The sequence below is a fragment of the Hemicordylus capensis genome, chromosome 1 (assembly GCF_027244095.1).
Source record: "Hemicordylus capensis ecotype Gifberg chromosome 1, rHemCap1.1.pri, whole genome shotgun sequence".
NCBI classification, from domain to species: domain Eukaryota; kingdom Metazoa; phylum Chordata; class Lepidosauria; order Squamata; family Cordylidae; genus Hemicordylus; species Hemicordylus capensis.
In genome coordinates, this window is record NC_069657.1 from 208,908,896 (window position 1) to 208,929,680 (window position 20,785).

The following is a 20,785-nucleotide window of genomic DNA, read 5'->3' on the forward strand; positions in this document are numbered from 1 at the left end:
AACACAGAACCACGGGTCCAATGGAACCATAATTCTTTTTCCCCTCCCCCACAGGTACCAGTGTTCCCTCTAACAAGGATTCCCAGATGTCGTTGACTACAAGTCTCAGAATCCCCAAGCAAAAACCATTGTAGCTGTGGATTCTGGGAGTTGTAGTCAGCAACATCTGGGAATCCCTGTTAGAGGGAGCACTAACAGTTACCTGTCCGCAATTGGACGTAACTGGCGGGACCCTCTCTGCAGTCATGGAGACTGAAGAGGAGAGGGAAGTAGCTGTGTGGGCTGCTTTCTGGGATGAAGGGCAGCCCTGAAAGCCAATCACAGCCAGAGTAAGTGAGGAGCTTTCTCTCTCAACTCCAGTTAGAACTCAGCATACTGTTTGTATGTAATGCTGCCAGATTACAACCTCAGGTAGGAGCGGCGAAACCCACTACAAACTGAAGATACAAACTGGAGTTTCAGGAGGGAAGCCTTGGATAGCTTTTGGGTCTGAATTGCGGTTGCACTTCCTTGGATGTACAAAAATTTCAACCACAGGCCCCTTTAACTCTGGTTTCCCATTATGTGTGACTGGGGCCGGAATGTATTAGGGCCTATTCAACTTGCCCTAGGCTTCAAACTAAAGAACAAGAAATTGAGCAAAATAAGGTCATGCACCAGGAACAGCCTGGTAGCAGCAGAACAGTTTTCCAGCTGAGACTGTAGGCCCAAGCCTTCCTGGCACATAAGTTTAGCACTGATTTGCATCCTCTTCCCCAACCAGGCTCAGAGACAGTCTTATGTTACAAGACTCTGAAAACTCTCTAGGCAGTTTTCTAGGAAGATCCCCTTTGGTTCCAATATATTGTATATCCTGTGGCTGGTGGTAAGATTATCCTCTAAGGACCACCGTAGTTTTCTTTCCAGGCACAGTCTGGCATCAAGAGAGAGGAAACAGGAAGGAAAATAATAGAAAAAAGAATAATCCTCTAAGCAATTTAGTGTTGCTTTTGGGGTGAGCTTTTTCCTTGAGTTTTTTTCCTGTCCCATTCATCTTTCTTCCTTGAATTCTGGTCTCAGACCCAGCCCTTTCTGCATGCCCTGGTGTCCTGGACCTAAACCTTGTTCGCCTCGGTCTTGGACCTGATCCTGCCACATCTCTCCCCTAGATCCATTTCTGTAGGGACCAGGACTGAGGCTCTATAAGTCTCCTCCACAAACCAGTTTTGACCCTGACATATCAGACCTACTTTTCTTCCAGAGCAGCTCTTTCAGCCCACGTGTCCTTAATAATTCCCCTCCCCATGGGCTAATTTTCAGACTAAATCAATTATGCTAATATGCTTCAGTAAAGTGATCTAATTAAGTCTAATTAGCTGGTTCCTTTGTTCTTAACTTTTTTGTTCTTCAGAGGTTGTACCTTTCGGGATTTTAAAGTTGAAGCCATGGAGGCAAACACCACTCATATTAAAAATTGTCTGTCAGCCACTGAATAGCTGCTATTAAAAATAACCAGGGAAAGCAGACTCCTTAACAAGCCTGTTTCCTCGAGGCAAAGATCATAAGAAACCCCCCGTTGTCTTATGCAGGAAAGAGAAGACATACTGAAACTGTCACAATAAGAAGTGGTAAAGCTTTAATAGTGCTGTAATTATGTCCTGCACAATGTACCACTATATGAATGCACTATAAATCTATGTAGCATTTTGCATTGTTTATTGACGTTTAAATATTATGTGGCTTTGTCAGAATATTAATTTTTTAGGAGTCAACATATGTACCCAAACAAAAACAAACCCCTTCCTATTACGACATGATGAGACGCTTCACAGGACACGTGTGAAGTGCCTGATGGGGTTCTGTGGGGAGAGCGGGCATAGCCCGCTCTCCCTGCAGATGAGCAGCCGCTCGTAGCTGGGCAGCCGGCTCCGTCACGGAGCTGGCGGAGGCTGAGGGGATTGGAGGCCGTGCGGCCCCCAGAAGTCCCAGGGTGCATGGGGCATCCTGGAGAGACCCCTAAGCCCGGGAGGCATGCTACGGTGACACACCAGCAAAAAACCAAGGTTAATGGAGTGATTGCTCTGTTAACCTCATTTAAGGGGAGGGGGAATTAATGAGGCTAGCTGCTGGGAGCCACACAGCTCCCACTGCAGCACATGATCGCCCAAAAGTGGGCTGGGCTCCCTTAGCCCGCTTTTGGGCGATCGTGGGAATAGCCTCGATATGTGAAGAGCAATGGCAAGATCAACATTTTACCAGGATTTAATATTAGGAGCTACAGAAAATACAGTAAAGAACATCTTTACAATCTTCTTTATAATCAGGGGAAACAGCAGGGAGGGGCAGGTAAGGAGCTCCTTACCAGCTCCTTAAGGGAACCGCTTCCCGCCCCACCAGCCTGAGCAGGAACCGTTTGTGAACATCTCTACATAAGAGAAGGTTACAAATGCAATCCTATCCACAGCTGGTTGAGAAGAAGCCCTGTTAACTTAGTGGGACTTACTCCTGGGTAGGCATGCTACCAGCATTAGATTTTGCCATCTGCACAGCCCAATGGGCCATTGTGGAAGGGACTGGATGCAAGATCTGTTGCACAGCATTAATTCTGAGGTGTTGGACAGGTGCCACAATGTGAGATACACATAACAACTTTCAGCAGCACATCCACACCATTAATGCTTTGCTTGACTCAGACCTGGGTCAGGTGGGGATGCAGCAGGTAAAAGAAGGCAGAGTGGCAGTGGTCAGCACAAGCCTATCTTTCCTCATTAATATGAAACCATAAAATGGGTGGGTGGGGGCAGAGTCTCATAGCTCAAACCATTCCAATAGAGGGTTGGTAGAAAGAGACACACAGTGAAACACCACGGCCACTCTTTCTATTCTAGGGGCAAGTGGATTTCCCCTAAAATACTGGAAGTATTTGGAAATGACATCATGTGAATGCTCTGTAAAAAGCAAGTGGGAGAAGATGGCAAATCCCAGAGAAAAGGGATTGTGTGAGTCCACCTCCAGGTAATTTGGAACTCAAAAATCTAGGGAGAAATTTGAATGATGTGAAATTCCAATTTAGGAAGCATACCTGAACATGAAAAACAGAAGGCACGCCTATCTATGTGTGCTTTATGTCTACCATACACAGGTCTGAAGCTGACCTGAATGTGCTTCTTGATGTACATAAGTAAAGGCAGTACAGAGAGACAGATTTAAACATGTACAGCAGGAAGTTATGAAAAAGACATGCAAGATCTGTGGGAGCTTTCTCTCTTTTCTCCATGCACATTAAAATAGGCATCAGTTCTTTTTGTTTTCAGTACAGGGGTGGATTAACCCTTTTTCCGCCCATAGACAAGCAAGAAATTTTCCACCCCCAAGCCCCCCCTCCGCCCAAGCCCCAAAGCCAATCGCAACTTTCTGGCAGCAATATAAATAATATATCAATCATCAGAGACTCTCTCTCTCTCTGTGTGTCCTTCTCCGCCCCTTTCCACCTGCTGTGGGACATGGTGGGGGCTCCCTGGCAAAGACATGGCGATTGGCAATGCTGACACACGCTAAATGCCGCTGCCCACCACAGCCGCTGCTCTCCTCCACTTTCCGCTCAGCCTCCAAGACAGACAAAGCCTTGGCCACTTGGCCAATGGCCATGATGACTCTGGTAGGGCCAAGGGGGATGGGGACCCTAGCCCCAACTCCTGGCCACTGTCACACGGGGGTGATGATGCATGCCGTCTGCTGGACTGAAGCAGTTGCCTGTGGCTGTGGGTGGACAGGCCGAGGGGCAGGCTGAGGCAGTCTGCTGTGCTCCCACATGCCCCAGCCAGGCCCCACCACCACAGCTGGAGAGCTCTCATCCTCCCTCCTTGGGCAGCTCAACTGTTTGGTTCACCTTCTGGTCCGCTGCCTGCAGCTGTCAGCCGGGATCTTCCATGCCACATGCCTTTCCTCCATGCCGGGGGCAGACCACCTCAGCCCCTCTAACCACACTGCCTGTGGCCAGAAGTTGATCTCCAGCTCCCGGCAGCCAAAAAAACCCAACAGCCCATCACATACACACACCACTGTCCACTGGCGATGGTGTCAAGCATGCCACAGCTCCTGAATGGCCATCCTTGTCAGGCTTTGGGTTTCTGTGTGCCTGATAAATCCTCCAAATATTTATTTTATTTATATTTATATTTACATTGATATCCTGCTCAGCAATTTCTCCAAAAGCCCAGAGTGATGTACATCCTGGTTATAGTTATCCCCATAGTGAGGTAGGTGAGGCTGAGGGATAGGTGACTAGCCCAGAGTCACCCAATGAGTTTAATGACTGACTGGGGATTTGAACTTCGGTCTGGCTGGCTGCTCAGCTCTGTGCATGGCACGCACACACACAACACTGACGTCACGTCCAGGTAGGTCTAGCTGACGGAGGGAGTCACTCCGAGTGACAGTGACATTAAGAGAGAGGGGAGAAGGGCCTGAGGGGACAGAAATAACACCACCCGTCACCACGGCGTGTGCCTCTCCACCCCCCACTTCAGCAACTTAGTTCCTGCCTGGCAGCAGCCCAAGCAAAAGTGAAGCTCTGCTGCCCAACACTGTGTCCTCATCATGCTGCTGGCTGGCCAGCCGGCAGGCTGCCCTGCCACCCACATGTGTTGCAAATCAATACACACACACAGATACAAATGAAATCTTTCTCATTCTGTTTTTTAAAAAAATGCTGCTGGGGGAATTTTGCCACCGTAGGCAGCTGCCTCTCCTGCCTCTCCTTTAATCCACCTATGTTTCAATATGGAATAATATTTTCCTTATAAGCAATTTTTCTGCACTGATTAAAGGACTACATGTGAATGGTCAAAAGAGGAAATCGATTAAGGCCGACACCCTTGAGTCTTTTGCCTTGTGATGCCTTATTAGCTCTAGAGTGTTTGTTCCAAAGCAAGTTGTTTTATGACTACAGTAACAGTGCTTTTCTAGTTGCTCTTCATTACCACAATTAGGTTGCTTCCTCTTCTTGTATGAGTCATACACATCTGAACTGAAACCAGAATGTAATGCCTCCTACGAGTTAGGAATCCATTAAGTATTGAACAGTATCACCAGAAGACAGCAATTGCTGTTTGTGTCTCACAAAAACAACTTCATAGACAGAGACAATTCTCAGACACTTGTTCCTTTTAAGGAGGAATCTTAAAAGGACGTTTATTACATTCATATCCCACCCTTTCTGCAAGGAGCTAAGCTAGGCAAGATGCCTCTAATTACCAGTTGCAGGGGAGCAACAGCAGGAGAGAAGGCATGCCCTCACCTCTTGCCTGTGGGCTTCTCAGAGGCAGCTGGTGGGCTACTGCATGAAACAGGATGCTGGACTAGATAGGCCTTGGGACTGATCCAGCAGGGCTGTTATATTCTTATATACATGATTCATGATTCGCTTTATTACTACAACACCCCGTGAGGTAGGTTAGGCCGACAACCTAGACAGAGATTGATCACAAGTCACCCAGAGAGGTTTTGTGGATGAATGGGGATATGAAGTTGTGTCTCTCTATTCAATATGATACTCCAACCTCTACATTATACTGGCTCTCATAACAGTATATCATGAAAGTATGTTCACTGTAAATTAGAAGGGCTGCATTGCTCAAAGTAGGGTTCTGCCTTGGAAATGGCAAGAGGATTCCTAATGCTTTAAAAAAACTTTACGTGTAATTAATTGGCACACACAAAACCATAAAGAAAATTAATAAACACCTTTGCACAAAGAAGGGGGAAGATTGTAAGGCTATTACTATTCAGTTTGCATTACACAATGTTAAATTTGAACAGGATTGCCAATAATTTCTATAGCTTTTTAAAAGTTGCCATCTTCTTGTGCAATTTGTGGTTACAGTTCATGTTACATGAAATATAGTTAGTGCACCCTAGCTGTTTCCTAAGAGGAGGGGGGCAAGCTGCAAGCAAAGGTGCTCTTACCCCTGGACTTCAGGGCCGAAGTCCAGGGCCTCCACACCTCCTGAGGGCACCCCAATCCTCTTTAGTCTGTCCTGGGTGGTGTGGTTGCTGTGTTGCGCCGGCTCATGCTGCACCAGGCAGCTAAGTGTGACTGTGCTGGGTAAGAGACAGAGAAGCGAGTGGGGAAAGAAATATGTGGGATGAGAATATGTTAAGCTGTGTGTTGAAATTTTTCTGCTAATGCATATTTGCATAAATATACCCATTTAATATCCTTACATTCTTGTGAGTTGAGTTGCTGTTTGTGTCCTCAAGAAGCCACATGTTAAAAATACTGGGGCACTTCTCACGATCAGCAAAAATCGGGCTAGCAAAGGCTAGCCCGATTTTTGGTGACCATAAGAACCACCGCGCTCGCAACCGAGCCTGGTGGTTCTTGAGCGGGTAACCCGCTCGAGAACCCCTGCTAAAAAGCAGGTTTGCGGAGCAAGTGCTCCTGCAAACCTGCTTTTTGCAATCGTGAGTAGCTGTGGCACACCTTCGCACTGCACCTACTCATGAGTGGACCCCCAGCCGGGAGGCGAAAAGCCGCCTCCCGGCTCGGGGGTCTCCCCAGTATGCCCTGCGTACTCTTGCAAGGCATACTGGGGCTTGCAGGGGCCACATGTGGGAGGCCGATCTGGCTGCCCAGGGCTCCCTGCCCACTTGTGAGTGGGGACAGCAGGCTTAGCCCCCTCTTCCTGCTCACCAGGAAAAACCGGGTCTCACTGATCGTGAGACCCGTTTCACTGTATGTGTCACGGAGTGTGTGTAGAGAGGTGCTCTTATCCCTGGACTTGGAGGCCAAATTCCAGGGCCTCCACACCCCCTGAGGGCCTCCAAATCCTTTTTAGTCTGTCTAGTCATGTGTAGTTGCATTAAAAATGTGTTAAAAATAATGTGTGGGTGGGTAGGTGCCTCCAAAGACCTTTAGGTCCAGGCTCCAAAATTACCTAGGTGCACCTCTGGCTGCTAGACTGGGGCTTCTTGGATGGATTCACTAATATTCCCAGTTGTCCAAGCCATGCTGCTTAAGCTTTCCTCCTAGAATCCTCAGTCTTTAAATCAAATTATGGTATTTAAGAACATAAGAACAGCCCTGCTGGATCATGCCCAAGGACCATCTAGTCTAGCATCCTGTTTCACACAGTGGCCGACCAGATGCCTCTGGAAGCCACAGGCAGGAGTTGAGGGTCATCAAAGTGCACTGATCATCAAGGTCCCTGGGAGGAAAATATTTTTATCTCACTAAAGAGGTTTTTTTTAAAGGCTATGGAAGGGAACCAAAGTATTTTGAGATGGAGAGTGGAGTGGTGGCCAAGAGCATCCATGCCTCAGGACACTTTTTTCTTCAACTCCTTTCCCAGGCCTTGCTTTTCAGAACTCAGAGCAGGATCAGATGAGAGCACTGATGAGTGGAAGAGGGAAGAAGGAAGGAAGGGAAGACCTGACAGGATGGGGAACATGGGAGGGGAAGAGAGGGAGAGAGAGAGGAGAAATACTACAAGGAGGGGTGGAAAGAAAAGGTCACATCATGAGTGGGGGTGGAAAGAGAAACACGATGCCCTGGGATGGGGGTTGTAGAAGGGAGGGCATCAGCAGTATTTTAGAACAGGGTGGGAAACTTTGGACACAGCAGGGATGAAAATGAATATTGGGGAGGGGAGAGAGAAAAAATTTTCACCAGCATGTTTTGCACACCACCGAAGGCAGCAACATAGTGCTCTCCCAACTCAAGCACCAAAGGACCTTCAGCTGCCCCAATCAAACATATTCTGAATAGTGATGTATGAGTTTTGGCAACGTTACTGAACAACATAAGCCCTGGCCACTGTTTGGCTTGTGAAAGCCAAGGCACAGGCAAACTACTCTTTAACCCCTTGTCTCCATTAGAACAGCAACAGGGGCTTTCTCAGGGTTGTCCCCTTTATACACTTCAGCTGCTTACTCAAGGGGAGTCCCAAAAATATCATGTCCCCTCCCATTTCACAGTTCTTTCCACAGACTGTTAAAAGTGAGGGTGTGTGGTGATTTTTGGGGGGTGGGGGAAAGATAAAATAGTGATATTTGTAGAAGAGCAAAAGGTATTGGCCTTAGATGGCGCACTGCTTGCAGTGGCCACCAGTGGCAGCCAACTATTAATTCCCCCTGTCCCCAGAATGATGATATGTGAGGACATGGCACTGCTTTAATGGGGGCTTCCAGGTAAAAAGTAGTGATCCAAGTTTAAAAAAAAAATAGTGAACCCCCAAAGTGCCAACTAGGGGGCTGCCATTTCTTCACCCAGAAGTCCTCATCATAGCTATGCTACTTCATCACATAGCATCATTCTAGGGAGCTTTGGGGGTTTTAAAAAATAGGCAACCTAGGAGCAGTGCCATGCTGGGATGGTGAGTCTCACTCCCAATTTGGCCTGGGATGAGTTGCAGGGTTGCCTTGCTTTCACAGCTGAACACTTTCAAATCAACTTTCTAGCTCACTCCCAGGTTCACACCTTGGCCCATGTGTGGGAATGAGCAGAGATCATGCTAACAAATGGAGAGAACTCTGAGAAAGTCTCTGTTGCTATTCAGCTGAGGGTCAAGGGAGTTAAAAGGCCCATTGCGTTAGGTCCACATGGGAGAAAGCTGCCAAGGTGCATAAGGGGAGATCCTTGGAACTGGGAAGTATGATGGAGGTCAAATGGGAAGATCGAGAGGTCAAAATGACATTGCATACCACTAATTGCCCCTTCCTAGTGTCAATGGTTTGACTACACGAACAAGTTTCAAAAAGTAGGAAGAGAAGAAACAAATGAAATGGTGGAACTCATCATTGAGAAATGGAAGCAATATCTTTTATAGTACCCATGACTTCTGTGACTGATCCTTCTCCTTTTTCCTCCCCTCCATACAGCAATAAGGTGATAAAAACAATGAAGAGGAGTTCATCCCTTTTTATTGGAGCAACAGATGTTTGGACATGATGCTCTTCCTTCAGCGAAGTCAATACGGTAATTCCTGCAGATTTTTATTGACCGCCCCCACCCCAGGGAACTTCTGAGCCTCACAGTATGATCCCACAGGCAGAAGTGAAAAATAGAAGGTGCCAGGAATTAAAACAGCAATATGGCCCATTCCGGTAAAGCTGCTTTAGTTGAAAGTGAACCAAGCTCTGCATTCAAGCACTGTGCCCTGTGCCAGCAAAGGAGTGGGTGGGTGGAGAAGTGACCTGCTCTGATGCCAATGGGGGGGGGGGGGTTGCTAGGATTATTATTGTTAAGCAGACTTAAAAGGTGGCTTGTAGTGGCTTTGAATTCTAGTAAGTATAGTCAAGAGAGGAGTCAGAGAGGATTCAAATATGTCACTAGAACACCTCAGCCCCCAGTGCTGATATAGTTCTTTTGAATACTAACTTTTGATTCTGGTGAGGGAGTGGCTGCCAGTTCAACACCATCAGTTGTATCACCCATTTGCAACACCCGCTAGCCTCATTCAGACATAAAATCACTGTAGCCATGTACAGTAGCAGGACAAAGGGGGAGAAAGTCTGTCCTGCCATGTCAATCAACAGTGTGCCCCACCACTCACATTTACATTGGGAAAAGCCCAAAGCACATTGGCACTTCCATGACTGAGAGACTGGATTGATTTTCTGGGCAGTTTTATAACATCTGAATGAGCCTTCTGTCAGGAAGAGATCTTCTGTTCTGTGCAAGTGAAACACCAATCTATAGGATCTCAGTTTCCATTATGACTGAGCTTAGCTAATAATGGGGACAATATGTCCTCAAAATATCCTCTGAAAGAGGGGATTCTGAGGAATTTCTACTGAACTTTTGAATTTTCTCTGAAATTTCCATGAGGTGCTTTTTTTTCCACACAGCAGCTGACTTTCCAGAAATGACTCCCCTGCCCCCCACCAGCATTATCCTCATTCAAGAAAAGAAGGGGGAAAACAATAGCAACTAGCCACCACTGAGGAGAACAGAAACAACTGAGACCCTTGAATTGTTGTTTGCATAAACAAAAGTAAACCATCACAGCTGACCATTAAGGATGTGCACGAACCTGTTCAGAGGCCCTTTTATGGGCCTCTGAACAGGTTTGAACGACCGGCGGTTTGGCTGGTTCGAAGACGGGGGGATACCTTTAAGGGTGGGGGAGAGTGCTCTTACCCCTCCCACCATGTTTCCCCCTCTGGAGCTACACTTTGAAAGGGCCCAGCAGGGCAGCAGCATACCTCCCTGCCACCTCATTGCCTCGTTAGACAGGAAGTGACAGGAAGTACCTGACATGTGTCTGCACTTCCTTTGGCATACTTCCTGTCACTTACAGTCCGACGAGGCAACAGGGTGGCAGGGAGGTACGCTGCCATACTGCCAGACCCATGTAGCTCTGGTGGGGGAAATGCAGCGAGAGGGGGAATAGCACCTTCCCCTGCCCTTAAAGGTATCCCACACACACCTTTGAACTGCCCCCCACCGGTTCCGTGCATATCCCTACTGACCATTAAGAGTAGCCTACTCAAAAAATCATGAGAAACTCTTTATTCCACATTGCAAGTAGTAGTGTAACCAATTTTTCAACTGTTCTTGATATACCCTCAGTTGGATTGTACTCTCAGTTACTACAAGATGAAAATCCACAGGCTTCTAGTGCTATCCCATTTATCCCATATACCCCATAGCTATATAAAGGGGGGGAAACATTATTCAAATAAGAGTGCTGCAGGTGCTGCTGAACTATACAGGTTAAACAAATGAGATACAAGGAGCAGCAGCATGGCTCTTCAGAGTTACAATTTTCTATGTGATGGTTTGTACATTCCAAGCCCTGCCTACATATGGGCATTTGCCTAAGAAGCAACTCTGGAGACAACAGTTGCATCTTATGGGGAAGACCGAGATGTCACAAGTGTTTGGGTAGAGCACAGCACCATACATCCTGACCCAAATGCTTGCAAGCAGTGTTAAGTCAAACATGGTCCTGCTTGAGTGCTGTATTGACCCGAAGTTGCAAATCTGCCTGGCATCCCACATGTCGTTGCCCCATCTGCGGCACTCACCTGGCAGCAATTTACTTGGTCAGCATGGTGGAAAGAGGAAGAAGGAAAAATGACATTCCTTTGATTTTATATTATTTTTTCTCTTCTCCATTGCAGGAGCAGGAAGACCTTTTAAAAGGAATTAAAATGACTTCACACCTTTTAATCCCTTAATGGTTAGAAGGGAAAATGAGACATTCTTTCTAACCCTAAAAACAGAAACATACAATGTACTTTCACTTTTACTGACTGTATGCTTCTGCAATGGGGAAGACAAAAATTAATATGAAATCAAAGGAATGTCCTTTTTCATCCACATGGGGGTGGAATGATGGTCCCAGGGAGGGCTTCAAATCCAGAACTTTTTGTAAAGATCTGACTTGAAACAAGCCAATTTTAGCCTTTTCCCCTATTTTTAACACACACACACACCCAAAATCCTCCCCCCAAATCAGAGGAGTTACCCATAGACTTGGGGGGAAAATAACACAGAGTCCTGTCAATGTGAACTTTATGTGTGCCAGATTACATAAGTGTATGTACATCCATTCAGGAGATATAAAGGAGGGAGCAAAAGGGGCGTGCTGTTACTCCTTTCCATGAAGGCAAAGGACAGATACCTACACATGGGGTGGAATGATGATCCAAGGAGGGTCTTCTTTCAGAAGTTTTTGTAAAGTTGTGGCCTGAAACAAGCCAGATTTCACAATTTTTAGCCCATTTTAAACAAATTTCAAAAATTCACAAAAAATAAGGGAATTTAATGATTTTCTTAAAATTTACTACATGGGGCCCTGATCTCCTTCCCCACAAGTGTGGTGTTTCAAAGCTCCAGGACTAATTGGTAATATTTTGTGTGGTTTTTTTCAATTTCCCTATTCACTTCTATGGAAGGAAATCCTATTTTTGAAGGTTTAAAAATGGCGCTTTCTGCCATTTTGTATTTTGGACCATGCAACATGACTTACAACATGAATTCTGACTTTCCAACATCATATCTGATATTTCTGATCCAATATCAGAGAGTCAATGTCAGATTTTTTTCCGGATGAATTTCAACATTTACGGTCTGAGTTTGCACAGGCCTAGCATGATGCCACTTGATGAAATGCTCCTTGCTCGGCTATTGCCCTCTGCATGGCTTGTCTTAAAGAAGTCAAGGTGTACATGCAGTACTTATCCAATGTGGGGGTACTGTTCTTAATTACCTTACTAATATCCTCACTGCTGATGTTCCCTCTCTGTCACTCTGGCATTTCCTCAGTCCTTGGCATTCCACAAAACAATGTCAAATGGAGTCATTTGTGGGCGTACTGGAATTTGCCACATGAATTCATTCTCCTATAGACCATCCGTCAGCTGTTATTTCACAATTAAACTTTACTATCCATGGTAACTATTAATTTATATGGGAAAGAGGACCGATTCCTTATCTCATAGCCAATCCCTAGAGGTAACATCTGCTCCATTATTTGTATCATAATCATTTATTCTCAAAAGATACATTTAAAAGAAAGCAATACATCCATTAAAAAATGAAATAGAATTGGAAGAAAACCTGTCCTTTAATGCTTTTTATATGAAGAATTTAGTCATTAAGCTAGCATTATAAATAAACTAAATTGTATTTTGGAACTGCAAGTTTAGCATGTGTCTTTACTTTTGACACCTTGATTATCACCAGAGAACTCAATCACACCCCAATTGTTCTTCAGCATTCCAATGCTAATTACCTTGCCTCATTAAATTCATTCTGTTAATGCACCCTGCTAACACAGTATCTTCAGACTGAGAGATGGAGTCTGGGTGTTCCTCAATAAAAGTCATGATATAGTATCAAACCTAATATCCTGGTACATTTCATAATAAGAGTGCACAGCTTCTTAAAAATCCCATTTGCTATAGGATGACATACAAAACTCTTATTTGGCCAGCCAAAGCATTAGATATAGCAATTCAAATTTGCTCACTTTTCTAAATGATACCCTTCACAAAATGATTGCCTCATATGTAGCAATTTTTGCCTCGTGGATTTTTGCCTTGTGGAACCTTTGTGCACAAAGGTTGCCTTGTGCAGCCTACATTGCCTTGTGCAGTCTGACCAATCACAATCTATCTACACTTCAATTTCCAGCTGGTCAGGTTGGTCCTGCCACAGAGGCAATCTACCGTCCCCTGTGGAATCAAGTAAGGCTTGTTGTAAACAGACCACTGGAAGGGTACATTTTTCACCTAGTCTTCATGGCTGCATTGTATGGATTCAATCATTGGTTTCATTCGGCTGTAAGACCTTATAATCTTCTACTCTATAAACAAGTTACAGGGTTGTTGCAGGTTGGAGGGGAATGGTGAAGAACCTAAAGCACTGGAGTGCTCCTTGTCTGAAAAAGCTTAATATTTCAAAGCTTACTAGCTCAAGGGGAAGTGGTATCAAGAGCTCCCCATAGGCCTTGATGGCCCCAAACAACCCAAGGTTCACTGGCTCAGAAGCTGACAAGGTCTCCACTGTATAATTTTAAGCAACTGAAGAACAAATACCAATTATATCATTGACATTTGATATTGGGAGTCAGGGTTGGGTTGTCCACACAAGGGAAACAATAAGAGATGTCATAGCAAATACAGCCACACTAAATTAAGGGATTGAGTTTTAAATAGTTATGAATTTTGCAGATTGGACACAGAAATTAATAAAGCTATGGTCCATAGTTCAACAAATCTACATCATCACATCATCATTCCAGAGACATGGGAGCAATGACTTCCCATGCACATGCTACTGTGTAAACAGCTCCCCCCCCCGCTGTGCTCATGATTATATTAATGTTTAGTAAGTTTCACATGTGAGTAAACAACACAGAACTGTAAACAGGGAAAAAGCTGATTTGCGAAGAGAGCAAATCCTAGGGAGATTTTTTTTTTTAAGTAGGCAAAGTCCACCAGAATAAGAGGTGGACATGTCAAGCTTCTTGGTATTTCTATATTTCTTTACTAATTCTCAGATCTATCAGATGGATTTCCCCTGCTAACTAGTTTCCCTGCTAACTTGGCAAAGAGGCACCTTTTAATGTGGTGATTCTCTTTATTTAGCAGGGAGAGAGTAACTGGCCCTATCCACCCCCAGCATAGTACCTCCAGTGAATGTTGCTGGTGTCTATCTCATGTTTCTTTTTAGATTGTGAGCCCTTTGGGGACAGGGAGCCATCTTATTTATTTGTTATTTCTCTGTGTAAACCGCCCTGAGCCATTTTTGGAAGGGCAGTATAGAAATCGAATAAGTAAGTAAGTAAATGGATTCTGCATTTTTGGGTACTGGGAGGTAGAGGGTTTTATCCCTTATTTATTAAATTGTTCCACATATAATTATCCAAGGCATAAATTTCTTGACAATGTTTTACAGTCCCTTGTTAACAAATCTATTTTGGAAGAGCTATGCAATCTCCTGACAGGCAATGCTTTGTATACTATGCTAAGGATTGCAAAATTGGTCTTGGCAGCAGAGAAAATTCAAGCTGAGCACATGACAGACTGTGGGCCATCTTGTGCCCTTTAGGGATAGCCATCATCTTGTTATGGAGTTGTAACTCAGTAGCAAGGTGCATGCTTTGTAAGTACCAGATCCCAGGTTCAATCCCTGGCATCTCCATTTAGGTTCCTGACAGAAGCCGTGGAGAGGCACTACTAGTCAATGCTGACAATACTGATGTAAATGGACTTGTATAAGACAGCTTTCTGTGATGCCCCCATTTAATGCCTATGGGGTATCTGAGTTTCAGACACTCTGTTATCATCTTTGTAAAGACTGCAGAATATTTTATTTGTTCATTATTTACGTTTCTGTACCACCCTTCATCTTCCATACCACCCTTGCTAACAGTGATTTTGCTTTCAATTTGTAGGGAAATTATCTGGGGTTTCTGTGTGTATTGAGTGTTCTGAGTCTCTCCCCACCACACACACATTTCTGAATTGAAGTGGCCTTTTGGAAAGAATGATGTTGCTTTCATAGTCAGGAAGGATATAGCAATGACAGTACTTGGGTACAATGTGGTCAGTGACTGACTAATATCAATTAGATTTCATGGACTACCCTTTAACATGAGAGTTTTTCAAGTCTATGCCCCAACGACTGATGCAGAAGAAGAAGAAGTTGATGAGTTTTATGCTCAAGTTCAGTCTGAAGTTGACAGAACATGAAAGCAAGATGTGATGCTGGTGGTTGGAGACTGGAATGCCAAAGTTGGAAATGGTAAGGAGGAAAACACCATTGGACTGTATGGCCTAGGAAACAGAAATGAAGCAGAAGAACAACTCATTAGTTTCTGCCGAGCCAATGATCTCTTCATTGCTAAAATATTCTTCAGACAACCAAAGCAGCACCTATACACATGGACATCACCAGATGGAATACAAAGAAATCAAATTGACTACATTATTGATGCATGGAGGTGGAAGAGCTCAATCATAAAAGCAAAGACGTGGCCGGGGGCCGATTGTGGAACAGATCACGAACTGCCCATGTGCAAGCTTCAAAACAAACTAAAGTGGGAAAACAAAGCTATCCAGCTTTCACGATATGATATGAGAATGTACCCACCATTTTCAAGGAGAACATCAGGAACCGATTTGAAGTTCTGAACCTCATTGCAGGGGCGTAGCAAGGTTGGAGTGGGGCCAGAGACAAGATTGTAAAATGGGGCCCCCCTCTCTGAAGCGCAGCCCTAAATTATTTTTTTTTAAGGTTTTGTAAATTGTGGACAATGCAAGTCATTTACTGGTACTAGAGAAAGACATTCTGTTCTGGTAGCTCCAGGTCTTAACACTCACATGACTTTCGGAGGATGAATACAACTGAAGGAAGCCCGGGCAGGTGTGCGGCTGGGGAAGTCAGTCATGTGACTTGCCTCTCAGGGGAGGGGTCCCAAGGCAGTGGGCCCCAAAACAACTTTCTCCCCTTGCCCTATTATAGACACGCCCCTGCCTCATTGATAGGGAACCAGAGGAACTGTTAAGTACAAATGCGAAAAGAGACTGTCAAAGACCAAGAAACAGAAGAAAGAAAAATGGATGGCAGAACAGATGGTGGAAATTGCCAAGAAGAGGAGAGAAGCCAAAGTCAAGAAAGATAAAGACCTCATGAAGGAACTTAATAGGAAATGTCAGAATGCTGTTAGAAGAGACAAAGAGCAGTACTACAAAGACATCAGTAAAGACCTTGAGGGCGGAAATAGACACAGAAAAAGAAAGGAAAGTTTTCCAAAAGATTTCTGAACTCAGAAGGAGGTTCCAACCTCAAATTGGTATGTTATAAGAAGCCAGATAGTAACTGATTCAGAGAAGATCAAACAGAGATGGAAGGAGTATACTGAAAATCAGGATACTTGCAAGAACTTCTAGTACAGGAAGATGATCAGCACTCCAGTTGTTACCAAGTCGGAAGGCTACAGGAATTGATGGAATAGCTATATAAATATGGCAGGCAACAGAAGAAGAATCAGCACTCCAGTTTTACCAAGTCGGAAGGCTACAGGAATTGATGGAATAGCTATATAAATATGGCAGGCAACAGAAGAAGAATCAGTCAAGGCTCTAACCACACTATGCCAGCAAATTTGGAGAATGACATAGTTGCCAGCAGAATGGAAGAAGACAGTATACATACCAATACCAAAGAAAGGAGACTTAACAGATGGAGCAAACCATCACACAATATCCTTAATTTCACATGCTAGCAAAATAATGCTCAGGGTCATCCAATGCAGATTAGAGCCCTACGTGGAAAGGAAAATGCCAGATGGTCAAGCTGGTTTCAGTAAAGGCCGAGGAATAAGAGACATCATTCATTGCTGATGCATACTAGATAATTAAGAACACCAAATAATACCAAAAAGAAGTCAATATGTGCTTTATTGACTACAGAAAAGCCTTCAATTGCATTGACAATGTCAAGTTGAGGAATATCCTTAGGAAAATGGGTTTCCCAGAACATCTCATTGTTCTCATGAGAAAGCTATACACAGGACAGAAAGCCACAGTCCAGATGGAACATAGTGAAGCAGACTTGTTCCAGATTGGCAAAGGAGTAAGATAAGGCTGTATACTTTGTCCTTATTTATTCAACTTACATGCTGAACATATACCAAGGGAAGCTGGACTGGAAGAAGATGAGCATGGTTTTAAAGTTGGAGGAAGAAACATCAATAATCTGCATTACACGGATGATACCACTCTGATAGCTGAGAATGCGGATAATCTGCAAACTCTAATAGTAAAATGGGACTATGGCTAAATGTAAAGACTAAACTAATGACAATGGGTACAGCAAACAAAATTGATAATGAAGACATTGAAGTGGTGGATAGCTTCTGCCTTTTAGGATCGGCCATCAACAGTGAAAGATTAGGCAGTCAAGAAATATGCAGCAGACTAGCACTTGGTAGGGCTGCAATGAAGGCATTGAAAAGGATATTTAGATGCTGTGACATCTCTATACCTACAAAGATTAGAATTGTTCGGACAATGTTTTTTCCCATGACACCCTATGGATGCAGAAGTTGGACTTTGAAGAAGCAGGACAGAAAAAGTATTGATGCTTATTTGGTGCTGGAGAGGACTTCTGAGGCTACCATGGACAGCCAGGAAAACAAACAAATGGATCATAGAACAAATCAATCCAAAATTTTCACTCGAGATACAAATGCCCAGGACACATTATGCGAAGACTCAGCTCCCTTGAGAAGTTCATAATGCTGGGAAGAGTTGAAGAAAAGAGAAGAAGAGGACGATCAGCAGCAAGGTGGATGGACTTGATTATGATAGCAACAAATGCACCACTGAGAGACCTGAAAGGCCAAGCTGAAGACAGATCATCCTGGAGAGAATCTACCTACCTATGTGGTCACTAAGAGTTGAGACTGACTTGACAACACTTAATCAATCAAACAATTGGCTGTAAGCAATCAAATTTATACTGCATAAATTATAATTCAATAATTTTTGAAACAGCCCTTTGTCATGGTAGTCCTGTAGGCCTCTGGGGTGTCTTTATTAATGTGCACACAGGTAGGATTCAAAATATTGAAGTATTCTAGGTGTGGCTCACTCCTAAGCAATGTCTGTATGATGTAGTGTTTGAGCATGGCAGAAAAATACCAACGTGCAAGAGAGCAAATCATGCTGTGGCAGGCGACAAAGAGCATGAAGCTGAGGGGAGTGCTGATGGGATTTCTGAACATGTGGCTATTAATCTCCTGTCTTGAGGCTCTTGGCATTTGTCAGAAGTATTTACAATTGAATTCCATTATAGATGGAAATCCATCTGCAGGTGGAGAGCACCTGACAATCCTCTGGTCTTTCAGCTGCTTTCCTTGATGTATAAGGCAATTGTCAGAATTTATAGTTCACTCTCATACAGTCACAATTTTCTCAGAGCATACAGCTAATGTAATTTGGCTGCAACTTTAAACTATTCCCTGCTGGGGACAAAGGGCAGAAGTAAACCATGAGACATTTGATGCAGGTAAGAAAACCTCAGGGCCTAGCTTCACTGAACCAAGTATGTCATCACAACCTTAGCTTAGGTTAAAAATATTAGAGGCAGTAGGAAAATTTCATCCAGGAAGGTCCCAAACTCCCCTCAGTAAAGAACACATGACACATCTCCATGGTTGCAGCATTTACAAAAACCTTGTCCCAAAGTTTTGGGGTTGTTGTTTTTTAAGTAATGATTAGTCACATAGGAAGGTTAAAAAGGACCTTATACTACCAGTGACTGAAGCTTTGACCTCATCTCATTGTTCTCACAGAAGCTTGACAGCATAAAGTGACAGCAAGCCAGCAACATTCCCTTAACAGCAGAGTTTAATAACAGGATTTTTAAAAAAGACATGCCATTGCATTGAATCCCATTCAGATTCAGTGCAATCTAGGATGTCAGAGGAAACATGAAACACTTGAAGGAGATGATCCTAGACGACATCCTTCACAACCAGGTCCAGCCTTAGGGGTGGGCAGGCAGGGCAGTTGCTCATAGTGTCTTCCTGAAGGGGGTGTCAAGTTGAACTTGATGGCTTGCTGTTTGTTGAATGTACTGTCTGAAGCGAACTAGGGAGGAGAAAAAAAACAGTGCCTGCCATCCTCACTAAATTTCTCCATAGTACTACTCAGATAGTGGACTGAAGGACAGTCAAGATTTCAATAGGGCTTCCTCTAGTACATTTAGTCAGGATGTCAGCCACTGTCTTTAAACTATTGGTTGTTTGCATACTAACTACAAATCAAATCCATCAAATCACTTTATTACAGTCAACAACTAGGGATGTGCACAAAATTTTTTTTGCATTCTGTATCAAGCTCAAAGGTAAAGTGTGCCATCAAGTTGGTTTTGAGTCAGTTTAGACTCCTGGCGACCAGAGAGCCCTGTGGCTGTCTTTGGTAAAAGTGCGGAAATGACTTGATTAGCAAGCCAGAGGTTACCAGTTTGAATCCCCGCTGATACCTATATTGGGCAGCAGTGATATAGGAAGATGCTGAAAGGTATCATCAACTTATACTGTGCGGGAGGAGGCAATGGTAAACCCTCCTGCATTCTACCAAAGACAACCACAGGGCTCTGTGGTCAGGAGTCGACACTGACTCGATGGCACACTTTACTTTATCAAGCTCAGAATTAAACACAAATGGATGAAATGTTTCATTGGAACAGTGGCTGAACTGGCTATTTCGGCGAACAAAAACTTGAAACATTTTGAGTGTTTCAGCCATAGGGAACAATGGGGAAACTTGAAATACCCCAGTGTTCCCCATGGGTAGCTCCTAAAGACACCAAAATGGGTCGTGTGGAAGGGAATCCACATAGGATTCTATGGGGGTTTTGAGGAAAAGTTAAAAGCTTGTTTAAAATTGCCTGATTGCCCATTTCCTTTGAGGGTTAGATGGTAGGTAGCACCCACACAACCCACTTTGGTGTCCCTATGAGCTAGCCATGGGGAACAATGGGATGTTTTGAGTTTCCACATTGTTCTCTATGGCCGGAACAAGCTTCACTCATAGAATGCCATGTACACAAATTTTGCACTGCAATTTGCAATGCATTTTGCAACCCTCCATGCCTTGAAAAAGAAAAACCACCATAGAAGCACACAATAAAAGGGAATCTGCCCCTCCCAGCACAGAACACATATTTCTAAAAGTTGTTTAGAAGTCAAGTATTGTGCCCTGTAAACTACTTCCACTGAAGAAGAGTTTTACTCAAAGTGTGTCGGGATCTACTCTTTAATACACTGAATTGCTCCATACCAGTTTCCTTCCTAAGCTCAACTAGAGCAACTTCAGGCACATTTTGACTGAGTATGCTTTGCAATGCAGACTGCAGAACAGACCAGAGCAGTGAGTGAATCACAAGTTAGTCTCAGAGAGCTGCCACTGTCCATTTCTCACCACAACACTATCTCACAAACAAAACAAACCACAACTCAAGGAAGGCCACGTTCTGCCTTTGTCAATCGGAGATCCAGCAAAACCAGATAGTTATAGCAGCAATAACACAGCATTATACTCAGTGCTGAGAAAAGGAAACCATAAAATCAAACCTTCCTTCCTCTTTTCCTGATGTATCCTCTTCAAGAAAGGCACACTGTAAGATCTCTATCTGCCTCCTAGTCCCTTCTTTTGTGTTTCCCCCCCTCCCCCCCCGAAAATGGGGGCACAGTTGCCCATGACCACATTTGATCTGTATAACAAGGAGATCACAAGCCAATCGGAAACCAGTGCCAGAAAACTAATCAGCAAATGGAAA